At 40.6% G+C, this 13,668-nt stretch overlaps 1 pseudogene; it reads right to left on the bottom strand.

The window, feature by feature from the left end:
• LOC121300463 overlaps positions 1 to 11,418 on the bottom strand; it is a 35,552-nt pseudogene extending 24,134 nt beyond the window's left edge.
• Positions 11,419 to 13,668: the final 2,250 nt, after the last annotated feature.

Below are 13,668 nucleotides of genomic sequence, written 5' to 3' on the forward strand. Positions count from 1 at the left end.
AAATATCATATGGGAGATACTGAAATTGAAGAAGGAATCTATGAAACAGACCTAGGAGTTTATGTTGAATCAGAAATGTTTTCATCTAGACAATGTGGGGAAGCTATAAAAAAGGCCAACACGATGCTCGGATACATTGTGAAAAGTGTTGAATTTAAATCAAGGGAAGTAATGTTAAAACTGAACAATGCATTAGTAAGACCTCATCTTGAATATTGTGTTCAGTTCTGGTCACCTCGATACTAAAAGGATATTGCTGCTCTAGAAAGAGTGCAAAGAAGAGCGACCAGAATTATTCTGAGTTTATATGCAGACAGGCTAAAAGAATTTAATCTATTCGGTCTTGAACAAAGAAGACTACGTGGTGACCTGATTCAAGTATTCAAAATTCTAAAAGATATTGACAATGTCGACCCAAGGGACTTTTTCGACCTGAAAAAAGAAACAAGGACCAGGGGTCACAAATGGAGATTAGACAAAGGGGCATTCAGAACTGAAAATAGGAGTCACTTTTTTACACAGAGAATTGTGAGGGTCTGGAATCAACTCCCCAGTAATGTTGTTGAAGCTGACACCCTGGGATCCTTCAAGAAGCTGCTTGATGAGATTCTGGGATCAATAAGCTAATAACAACCAAACGAGCACGGTGGGCCGAATGGCCTCCTCTCATCTGTAAACTTTCTTATGTTCTTATGTTCTTAAAAGACTGTCTGACTGACTGACTGAGCGACCCCCACTCTCACAGTGACCACCGGCCCTCATCCCCAAACCACCGCCACCAGTCGTCCCCCCCCCCCCCCCCGGTCTCTCCCCACATTTATAACCCCTGTCCCCAACATTTAATTACCCCCTTTCCTCATTTATATGCTACCTGTGATCCTATGCACTATGTAACTATTTTGCGTAGCGCCAGTCACTCAGTGAAATGTGTGGTTCAGGCTATATTCCATTGGCACTGCCACGAGGCATTGGATTTATCTCCATTTTCACGTTGGAAGACTTGGTTTTCTTTATCTAGCTTTGTTTTATGATAAAACGATGGTTTGTAAATGCTTCGCTTCCCATCTGATTTGCGCCGCAGGGGTAAACTGTAGTGATATGGACCAGGTAATACAGTATGTCTTCCTGTTTTGCATTGGCCTGTTATTTACAGTTATAACATGTCTTGTTCAATTAAATGAAGCTAGCACTGTATGCAACTGCAAAACCAGGACATTGTACACAACATGGCAGGTTCCAAGTTAGTTAGGTTAGCCTGTAAGCATCTTGTTTCAATAGCTTTACTCACCGCATGCTTCACATTCCATGACCTTGTTCTTCAGAAAAATGATCTCCTTTATCTGATAAAACACAATAAGAAACACAATTCAACAAAAAATAACCCCATACTGGTAACATGCAGTGTGCATTCTGTGTGTAGAGGCTGCACAGCAGGAATCTGAAAATGAGGGGGCCTACTTGTGATTGATCCCTAAGTAAAAAATAAATCAATTTCTGAAAACGTCCTCTTCTACGGGTGAAACTTCCATAGTAAATATTTCATTCTTGGCCGTCACGGGGAGGGAGAATTCTATTCTCTATACCCTTGTCCTTTCTGTGTGGTACAACACATTAACAATTAATTACAAAAGCAAATCACTTTTAAAATAATACTGTCAGCTCTGATTGGTCAGCTAACATGATGTGATTGAATATGATTTTAAAGCTCTCATAGTCATTGATTTATTATTTTTTTCCGGAAACATCTTGTTAGTGTAACTGGTAGTTGTGTACCACACTGCCATTCCGGACTATGTCCCCTGTTGATGAGATGAGATGAGGTTAAATGCTCTAAAACCAGCAATGCAGACGAGCTTGACTATTTTGTATAGCGGTTAAGACACTTGTTTGCAGTGCGCGGGATCGCTGGTTCGCTAATAATGGCCATCCAAAATTACTAAAACAAAAAGAAAAATCCATATTGCAAAGTGAGGAGGTCCAATGACATTCCAGAGACAGTTACCTTTCATGCCACACATGCAAGAATATAATGTGAGGAAAGCAAACCTCTAGCTTGTGTATCAAGGGTCTACAAGATGGTCCATGATGAAATATTTACTATGGAAGCTTTCTTCTTTAATGGAAGTACCATAGAGTATCTTTACACAAAGTAATGTGTCTACTACCACGTGCTTAAACAACTGCAGTCTCCCGCATGTTGTTTATCATTATGAGATGAAGATGCAAAGATTATATTGTTTAAAGATGGCACTCGCATTAAAAAACGGGTGCAAAAATGAATAAATAATTTGTGCCTACAGAGGATTCTATAAACATGGAAAAAATAAGACATGCAACAGACAAGGTCAATTCTGCAGATATACCATATGGTACTTCTACTAAAGGTGAAACGACTCCCACAGGAAATATTTAATTTTTGTCCGCCACTTGTAGACAACATTTCTCATCTTATAGACCCTGAGAAAACCAACCCATTCAAGTGCTCAGTTAGGACATTGCTTGTATTGTAAGCACTGTATTCATTTGCTTACCTGTTGCTTTAAGAGTTCTTTGATTTCAGACAGCTTAATTTGTCTCCTTTATCTGACTGACAATTTGCCCTTCTGTTTTTGGAAGGAAAAAAAGAACATTTAAATGTGAAATGTTATAGTTAACCAGAGTTCCATGTCTGAGTTCAAAGGACTGGGTTCAAGTTCAGCTGAGGGGATGATTTTGGTGTCCTGGTCTTCTTATTTCTATAAGCACAGTTTGGTTTCACACAGAGATCAAATGGAATTTAAAGGGATACTTTGCAACATCTTCTTTTCCTCACTGTGTCATGCCTTACTTTTTTCAGATCCTATTGCTTTATGTATGTTCCATATGATTCTCCTTGGTTTTTCTCAGATTATTTTCTGGAATAGTCAAGGTTAAGGTTGATTGCAGGGAAGGGAAGACAGTTGTTGAATTTTCAAGTATCATTCCTAATTTTAGCACTAGTGAGACACTGAGCTGAGGAGGCATGTTGGTGCTGTGCATTGCATTAAAGTCGTACGTGCTGCATTGCACACTGTGCCACACAACTGTGCTTCCACCACACCACAAAAGGAGCCTTAAAGAATAAGTAGCCGGGTTCTGCAAAATACTACCGGAAGCCATAATAGTAGTATAGTATTTCACGTTGGATGCAAGTATATGGAAAACTATAAGGCGGCATGTAATTCAATATGTTAACGTTACATTATTCAGCAGGTTTCATTTGACTTTATGAAGCAAAATTAATTCATTCTATGGCGTGATGCAAAACTTTTAACCATAGCTGTAGAAAAAAGTGTTCATTTCATGTCACCCTGGTTGAGAGGCAGAGAGATGACAGAGTACACCCACAGATGTTACAGTAATCACTAGAGGTCTGTAGAATGTGTTACAAATGCCCCATTTATCATTGTTAGTACCGTATCCAAAGCAGCTACCTGTTGGTTCCCAAAGACTATGTTACTAATGCTAATTGGAGGTAAGAATTGAAAGTCTCATTAGAACCCCTTTAAATGATGTCCCAAAAAACTTAATGAGTTGTAGCATAAGGTGTTTTAAATATAAATGTTTAAAAATGAATATGTTCGATACACCCTACATGCCACATATTAGCATTATCAATTTGGCTAATCTTGATCCCTGATTTCTATTACAGTAGGAACTATTAACAATATGAATAAAAGAGTTGGAATCAAGTTTACCCCAATTGTGTCTACTCAGAGTTAGATGCACATAAAAAAAATGCAATAGACAATAATAATATTTCATTTCTGGCCATTACCTGTAGGCAGAATTCTCAATTTCTAGCCAATTGTCCTTTAACTGGTTTAAAAGTTCTGGAAATGGTCTGAATTTTCTATGTGCTGTTCTGTTATGCATTGTTTGGAACCAATACAAATGATGCAGCTCTTGCTGTTGCGTTGGTGTTTCTGTCTGTCTGTACATGTTTTCATCTGTGTGTCACACTTACATACAAAAGCATGTATTAAATTATGAAGGAACTTCATTTTGCAGGTATTATTGGGAGTGTCAGCTTGCAGGGGTGTATCGAGCCTGTCTATCAGTCTGTCATGCTGTGTCATGGTCATCAGCAGATGGTAATACTGTCAGTACTAACTCTCAGTGTTTGCCAGTGATATACTCAGCCCTTGTTGTCTCAGCACTAACTCTCAGTGTTTGCCAGTGATATACTCAGCCCTTGTTGTCTCAGCACTAACTCTCAGTGTTTGCCAGTAATATACTGAGCCCTTGTTGTCTCAACACTCCCAAGGGGATTGTGTACTGATTTCTTCAAGCCACTCTGTTTCCCTTCCAGCGCGTACACTATCATCCTGCTGACATGCTGCCTTCCTCTACCCCCAGTTGAGCGAATACCCCCTGGGTGTTCTTATACTAAGATGTTTCCATTCAGAAACACTCTATTTTCCTTTTAAACACGGAGAATGTATTTACAGGGTGATTTTCAACAAGGGCTAGCTGCCAGACTCTCTGTAGAACAGGTTTGTAACCTGAATCCTTTGGGACAGGTGAATGACTATAGACTGACTGGGGTTGGCTCAGTCATTTTACCCCCTATCTGCCCCTCATAGTAAATAGCATGGCTTAATTTGTATTGTATTTAAAGTAAATGGATAATATTGGGTGCCTCTTCATTTGTGGGACTTATTTTAGGGCACTTTTTTGTTTATAAACTATTAACAACTAGCTTAACAACATTAACAAATAGTGTTCATTTTGTGTTACAGTTCATATTAGTGCTGGGACAAACGTGTTCAGTTATCGGTTATACCTTGGTTTACGTTTGATTCAGTCATTTATTGTATTTATAAAGCGCTTTTTATAGAAAAGTATCAGAAAGCAGTGTATAGCACATAGCAGGAAAAAATAGCAAACCACGATATATTTGTATAGCATGTCACAAAGACAACTGCCACAGTCAGACCATTTAATTAACATTATACACATAATAATACAAAAGCAGCAATTTCAAAATTACATTAAAACCCACTGTGATAAGAAATCCATTTTATAAAAGTGTGTTTTTAGTCTTGACTTGAAAACTGTAATGGTCCCAGCTTCCCTGTCAAACGAAGGCAGAGCATTCCATAATTTAGGAGCTACGAGAAAAAGCCCTCCCTCCCATGTTGCTTTTGTTGACCCTAGGAATAACCATCCGCCCCACATCCTGTGATCTCAGAGCGCAGTTTAGAAGATACGGGAACTAAAACAGTCTCCCATAAAATAAAGGGTGAGCATCATTTTTTATTTATAATATTTTGTGAAAAGATGTACTTTATCAAGGTAATTTAAGTATTGATACTGTCAGATGAACTACAAAATATATTTAGATTAATATAATGTATATAATATTTTGCAAATACAAAATACAGGCTTGGTAAGATTATGGCAGATATTACGTCTGAATATAAAATTGTAAATGAAAATCAATTAAAAAAAAAAAAAAATCAGACAAAAGTTTATATAATATTAGCTCAGATTCTGTATTATTCAATATCAACTTTTCAATAAACATCCTAATTATTTCTATTGGAATGTGTCAGTGGTGCCCAGTATTAGGCAATGGAAGATTCATTCTCTATTAAATATTGTCTGCTACAATCCGACAGAGGGAAATTAAGTCTGTGATAAATCCTGCTGATTAATAAACATAAGAACATTCAATTCTTGTAATTGAAAACTGGTGGTAAAACCAGTGACTTTCCTAAAGCTTATGCTACCAATTACGGAACAACCTTTCATAACATTTTAACATTCATTTAGTCATTGTCCGTGTGGCAACAATGTGATGCAACACCCCTACCTTCTATTTATTGTGTAAAATAATGACTTGGTGGTTTTATTTGAGTGTTCCAATGTAGCTGCTTCAGAATCTCTTCAGGGAAGCAGAAAGCTGTAAGTTACAGCAGATCTGCAGCACGGATGACAGGGTAGCTTCGCTGTAGTGCTCGCCAGGGTTTGTTTTTCAAGACTGCTCCTCTTCTGTGTGGCTTGCATTCTGAAACTGTTTCTTCAGACTCCTCTTGTGATAATAATGAGCTCTGCAGATGTTTGACAGATCCCTGCTGCACACCGCTGCTCTCAGCTCATGCTCCTTCCCTCCTGGGAACTCTCATGTGGGGATCCCATTCAGATGCAGCTCCTGGAGAACTAGTACACACTCCACAGGAAAACCTCACATTTTTCCATTGCTAATTTAAATACTTTAACAAACAGTGAAATGTAAAGCAAAACACCAGAGGTAACCCACACAGATGACCAATGGGTTATAGCAGCCTTTCTAAAACTTAGCAGTACAGCTTTCTATAGTCTTTAGCTTTCCAGATTCACTCCCTCTGCAGCAGGTAAAACCACAGAATAAACAAAATGAAATAATGTCGGTCCTTCAGGATATTGGGGCTGCAATTCTTGCTTTGTTTCCTTTTTCATTCTTGAAACTTTTTTTTTTAAAGACGTTTCAGTTCAGCAACGTTCATAGCAATATGTTTTCTGCCAAAGACCATTGCAAGATAGTTAGTTCTCCACAAGGGCTTTTTGTAATACTAAAGGTTAGAAAGTGAGACTAGTTTGTTTCATCACTCCTTCAACACCTGTGTGAGCTTCCTTGTACTGAAGACCTCCCGGCTCCACTGTGAATCACAATCAGAGCTCTCAGGATGATGAATAAGGCAATGACCAGGATATATAACAGTGTTACAGAATAGAATAAGGATTAGCAATCACATGTGTAATCATAATTTCGTAAGCAATTCTCCAGATGAAAGCAAAAATGTAAGTATGACAATATAGACAAATGGATGAACTGACAGACATCCCTTTATATCCTCACAATCTGATACTCTCAATAACTTCTGCTATATAATGTTCCATCCCGACTGGATCAGCAGTTGTCCGAACATATGAACCAATCCTCGCTCCCACTTATCATTCATGCTATTTGATTTCCAATTCTTGTTTGTTTTCTGTTTTTTCACTGCTGTATATGCTTGAAACTTGTAGCTCAGCATGGTTCTTAGGGATATTTTGTCAACTTAAGCCATTACAACATGATTCTAGTTAGTTCCTCTGAAGGGTGTTTGCGTTGTCCATCTTCCATTCAATCCATGTGAGCTTCCTTGCAATAAAAAACGCAAGAAAACTAAACCAGCAATAGAATATGAATTAGCAATGAAATGTTGAAACGATTGGAGAAGCTGCTCCTCAGGTATTTCATCCCCTGCAGGGATAATTAAGAACTGGAAACTAAACACTATGAACAATGAGGGTTTCAGATGAATAAATAATGTGCACAATGATGTTTTATTTAGATGAAAAAGGTGATTGTGTCAAAGGATGTATGGATGCAGCTTGTAGTTCAGCAGTTTTCTCTTCTTATTAAAATGCAAAACAATCGAAACTCCAGGTTCCCTTTGCAAAATCAACATACGGAACAAAGAAGAATGAGAATTTTTCTTAAACAAATATGTTCTCAAGCCAGACACCGCTAACATATTAGTGGAAAATATCCCATTGCTGCAATGCAGGCAGACTGTCTATATTAGCTCATTCCAATTTAGTTGATATGGTTACTGGAGTTTATGTAACTTGTAGTTCTACCAAGAACTTTCACAAGCACAGACTACTATTGCTCAGATATACTTTTTTCAGATGAACATTAAAGGCGACAAACTTTTAGCTAATGTCTTCATCAGTGTTGTAGGAGGTTGAAAGCATACATGACTTTCAGTGTCAGGGGAGTTACATCAAATACCATGCCACACTGCCCAGCAATTCAATATTGGATGGCATGGTTTATGCCATGGATGTTTGCATTTTCTATGAATAAGATACCAGTAAGAATACTCTAGCTACTCAAATGCATTTGAAGGTATTATCTTTTACAAGGCAGTATGGAGCTGATCCCATCCAACAGGTGAGCTGGGTGTAGAGAACGCATTCTTCCACCATTAAATCATTGTAATCTAACTTCAGTCAGGGAACTCATGCGATAGAGCAAATATTTATTACAGATTAGACACGAAAACACTTTTATGCATATTATATGTTCTCGAATAACATGTTTCATATATAATGCATCTTTGGCCTTTGGCCTTGCCTCTGGGAAACTCTGCCCATAAATTGTTCCACTGATAAGTGGAAAGGCTGACTGTAGGAACCCATGGCCAGGGGGCAGGATAGCTTCCTTCCCCCTTAGACAAAACCAAAAAACAGGTGTAAGACTGAAATTCTTTCCCTGACGACCACTGGACAGTAATTACGTTGTTAGTGATGAGGTACTGCTATTTCGATTGACAATTGCCTGGTTGTCAACACTTAATAAGCTTGATTTGATCAACTGATTAAAAGTGAGTTCCCTGTCTGAACCTCAGCTTTGCTTCATTAAATATGTAGGTCAATGTTTACTTCCATTTTCCATCTCCATTTTGCGAATATCAATTTTTTGCAAAAGTGTTGGTTTTAAATGATACACCGCCTGCTTAGCAAAAGAATGTATTTGTATAATAGATTGTCCTGAATAAATCAAAACAAACTTTGTGAACTTCATGACGTAACATTAAAAACAGGAATGCAGCCACATTACTGCAGTTCACCACTACATCAGAGCTGGTCAAAGAAAGCTGTCATTTTAAGAGCCATACCAATGAACAAAACATGGGTAACAGAGTACAGTCAAAACAACTGCATGGAAAAGTAATAAAAGCATTAATTTTGTTCAGGAATGCATTAACAGATGCAATCAGACATTTTTATTAGGCACAGATATTTATACTGCCCATTAAAAGTGACCTTAAAGACAGGGCCTGGGGTGAGAGGTAAAAGGTTACAGACCCCAAGTGGGGGAAGTAGTTCTACCTCACCTGCTATAAAATATTCTAAAAACATATTCTTTTAAAAATATATAAACTTTACCACTGCAAATGGTCATTTTGCAGTTTTCCCATGCTTTTTGATATCCATTACCTCTCAAGGCTTTACAATGCTTACCTATGCTTTACCATGCTTTCACTGTACAATCTTTTACTAGGGAGGGCTCTTGAATCGTAAGATACATTAACAAGAGTAGAAAAACACATTAATCAGCCAGGCACAAGGTATTTTGCTTTATTACATCAGCTTAGATTCACTCTTGTACCAGTTCTTTTCATGTACGTTATTCTTGTGTAAATGTATCGAGTTAAAAAAAAACAAAGTGAAGTACTGAAGTGCAGCATTAGTTATAGTTAAGAATAAACACGCTCATTAACATTTACACCTGATATACGGGTTTCCATGCGAAACTGAGCGTGGATTTCCTGTGTGTTTCGTCATTTACATGAGTAAATGAGATTTAACCTATCCTTCTCTTTGGACGTTTTTTCGGCCAAAAACCTGATTTACCCGAGTAATTCTCCCAAACATGTATGCGCACCACCATTTCACATGTAAACTGACCCACATGGAACCCCCACGATTGTTGGTGTGTATGTATTGTTTGTGTTTTACGTGGGGTGATATTGTTGGTGTGTATGTATTGTTTGTGTTTTACGTGGGGTGTTATTTTTGGTGTGTATGTATTGTTTGTGTTTTACGTGGGGTGATATTGTTGGTGTGTATGTATTGTTTGTGTTTTAAGTGGGGTGTTATTGTTGGTGTGTATGTATTGTTTGTGTTTTACGTGGGGTGTTATTGTTGGTGTGTATGTATTGTTTATGTTCTATGTGGGTGTGAACAGGATGGCTTGCAGGGGTGACGTCAGACCAGAACAGAAACCAAAGCAATGAATGTGACAGCGCTCTGTATTTTATTAAATAATAAAACAAAACACCACAAAACAAAAGGTGCGTTGGCAAAACAAATAAACAAATAACAAACAAGTATCATGCAGGTGTTTAAGCATTCCTTCATGCATGTGATTCTAATACTGACGGTTTTGCATGCTTTTCAATGAGCATTCCTTCATGCATGTGATTATAATACTGACGGTCTTGCATGCTTTTCAATGAGCATTCCTTCATGCATGTGATTCTAATACTGACGGTCTTGCATGCTTTTCAATGAGCATTCCTTCATGCATGTGATTATAATACTGACGGTATTAGACATGAGCGTTTGTGACGGTGCGGTGGGTGTGGGTGTGGAGCAGATGTCACAGAGTCACTTCTGAATTTGCAAATACCCTACCACAATGGTAGGGTGAAATTTATTAAGAAAAAAACACAGTTCAAAGCAACAAAAATATAAATCATAAGTTCCAACAGAGCGAGTCCTTCTGGGGTGGTGAAAAGTGCAGGTGCTCAGGTGCTTAAGTTCTGTTGTCCGGGGTGTGTGGTGTCCAAGGTGAAAAGTGCTGGCAGTGGTGCGGCAGCTCCTTGGCATCAGGGATCACTCTGACAATAAACACAAACACGTAGCACAAAAATAACCAAATAAACAAACACACAGCTCAGGAACCTAGCTCCAGTATTACCTCAACAAGCCTCGCACTAACAAAATGACAGCCCTTATATAACAGGGGACTCCACCCCATGATCAGCGCGACTCAGCACACCTGCCAGTTGTCTAATGCAACACAGCTGATCACAGTGATTTTGTCCCCTAATATGGTCATTCCGCCCTGCACCAAGATGGCCGGCCCATCTCTGAACAGGCATGCAAGTACCTCTGCTTAGTGCCCTCTTGGGTCAGGAGGGAGATTTGCAGCTCAGATCCTCACGCTCCCTGTCACATATCCCTTTCCTCAGAGTGCAGCTGAAGGGCCCCCCTCCCTAGAGAAAAAGTCTGCATTTGAGTGCTCCTTACCCACACGATGTTTCACCTGAAAGTTGAAGGGTTGCAATGCCAGATACCACTGAGTTATCCGAGCATTGTTATCCTTCATCATGTCTAACCACTTCAACGGAGCGTGATCTGTGACAAGGAGGAAATGACGCCCCAGGAGATAATACCGGAGAGATTGCACGCCCATTTAATAGCCAAGCACTCCTTCTTGATAACGGAATAGTTACACTCCCGAGGGAGCATCTTCTTACTGATGTATAAGATGGGGTGTTCTACTCTGTCAATCTCCTGGGACAAGACCACCCCCAGACTTATGTCAGACGCATCAGTCTGCAGGATGAATTCTTTGCTGAAATCAGGAGATATTAGTGCAGGAGCTTGACACAGTCGCCTCTTTATCACATCAAAAGCCCCCTGACACTCAGCTGACCACTTTACCAAATTTGGAGCCTGCTTCTTAGTGAGATCCATTAACGGGGTAGCAATAGTGGAGAACTCGGGGAGGAACCTACGGTAATAACCCGCTAACCTGAGGAGAGATCTCACCTGGGTTTTGGTCTTCGGAATCGGAGTGTCCACCAAAGCCTGGACTTTAGAGGGCATTGGCTTCAGCTGACCATTACCCATAATATAACCCAAATATTGCGTTTCTAGTTTGGCAAAAGCACATTTCCTCAGGTTGGCTGTTAGCCCCGCTTTCCTTAGAGACTGAAGGACGGCTGCAAGTCTAACAAGATGCTCTTTCCAGGAAGAGCTAAACACTACCACATCGTCAATACGCGGCCGCATATTTCTGATGTGGAGCTAGCACTTGATCCATCAGTCTCTGAAAGGTTGCTGGAGCCCCATGCAGCCCGAACGGCATGGTCACAAAATGGAACAAGCCTTCCGGAGTTGAAAATGCGGTCTTCTCGCAAGAGCTTAGAGTTAAGGGAATCTGCCAGTATCCCTTCGTCAGGTCGAGGGTGGAAACGAACTGCGCCCCTCCTATCCGGTCCAAGAGCTCATCGACTCGAGGCATAGGGTATGCGTTGAACTTAGAGACGGCATTCACTTTGCGGAAATCCACACAAAAACGATTGGTGCCGTCCTTCTTGCCAACCAAGACAATCGGGCTGCACCACTCGCTCCGTGAAGGCTCTATGACTCCAAGCTCTAACATATCCGCTACTTCTCGGCTTACCATGGGGTGGAGTCCCCTGGTATGCGGTACGGTCTCTCTCGCACCCTCACACCTGGGGAAGTAACAATAGCATGTTCGATTATATTCGTTCTACCTGGCAAATCAGAAAAAACATCACTGCACTTCCCAATTAACTCTTGTACCTCTCGCTTTTGACTGGGAACTAATTGATCCCCCACTACCATCTTTGCGTTGCTAGGGGGATGAATGTCAGGACCAAAATCATCCTCGACACTATCTCCCACAATGAACAGGGCCTCCCTTTCCCTCTAGGGTTTCAACAAATTAATGTGGTAAATTTCAGTTTTATTCCGGAGGTCTAGTTGCCGAATATCATAATTTACCTGTCCCATTGTCCGCACCACCTCATAATGGCCCTGCCATTTAGCAAACAGCTTTGATTCGCTTGAGGGCAGGAGCAACATCACCTTATCCCCAGGTCGAAAGGTTCGAATCCGTGCATTTTTGTTATAATGTCGCTCTTGGCAATGCTGAGCCTGTTTTAACTTATCATGCGCCAGTTTGCCAATTATTTCTAGCCACTCTCTCAACAGCATTACCTGCCGGACTACATTTTTGGTTTTATTTTGAGGCTCCTCCCACCCTTCTTTTATTAGGTCAAGAGTGCCTCGGGGATGTCTTCCGTACAGCAGCTCAAACGGGGAGAACCCAGTTGAGCTCTGTGTCACCTCTCTCACTGCAAAACAAAAAGTATAGGAGAAGCCTTGCCCAATTTTTCTGTTCTTGGTTTACAAACCTCCTCAGCATCTGTTTTAAGGTCTGATTAAACCGCTCCACCAAGCCGTAAGTCTGGGGATGGTAAACTGACGTGCGGATGGAGCGGATTTGCAATCATTTATAAACTTGAACAAGATATTTAGACATGAAATTAGTCCCATGATCAGTCAAAATCTCTTTGGGGATCCCTACTCTAGACATAATCTTTACTAATTCAGTTGCAACCGCAGCTGCACTAGTGGACCTCAAAAGGTACTGCCTCAGGATATCGCGTTGCATAGTCCACCACTACTAAAATATGCTTATATCCTGAGTCAGAGGGAATCAATGGGCCCACTATGTCCATTGCAATACGTTCAAAGGGAACCCCCACCAAGGGCAGTGGGACCAGCGGGGCAGGGCGAACTCGACCCGGCACCACCTTTTGACACTCAGGGCATTCCGCTACATATTTCCTCACTTCGCCACATACCCGAAACCAATAAAACCGAGCCAATATTCGCTCCAGCGTCTTTTCAGAACCAAGGTGCCCCGAAAAAGGTATATCGTGTGCCAACCGCATCACCTCAGCTCGAAAAGGCCCCGGAACCAATAATTGTTTTACAGGAGAACCTGTGCCCAGGGCTTGAGTTACCCTATACAGTAACTGCCCGGATATGACATAGTGAGGAAATGTGAGCGGATGTGTATCATCAATAGCCTTCCCCTCAACAGACCAAACCTGCGCCCGAATGCTAACTAAGGTGGGATCATTACTTTGCTCCCACGCCAGGTCAACATCCCGGTCCCAGATCTTCATGCACTGGGGTTCTCAGTAACTCTGCCCCGCAGGTCACATTGCACCCCTATACCCTTTCCTCGACTTTTAACAGACACAGAAGTTTCTCCAATCAAGCCCCACCCTTGTCTCATTGCTATCCCCTCCCGCTTCTCAGCCCGTCGCTCTCGTTTTGTTT

This window comes from Polyodon spathula, chromosome 26 (genome assembly GCF_017654505.1).
Source record: "Polyodon spathula isolate WHYD16114869_AA chromosome 26, ASM1765450v1, whole genome shotgun sequence".
Classification (NCBI taxonomy): domain Eukaryota; kingdom Metazoa; phylum Chordata; class Actinopteri; order Acipenseriformes; family Polyodontidae; genus Polyodon; species Polyodon spathula.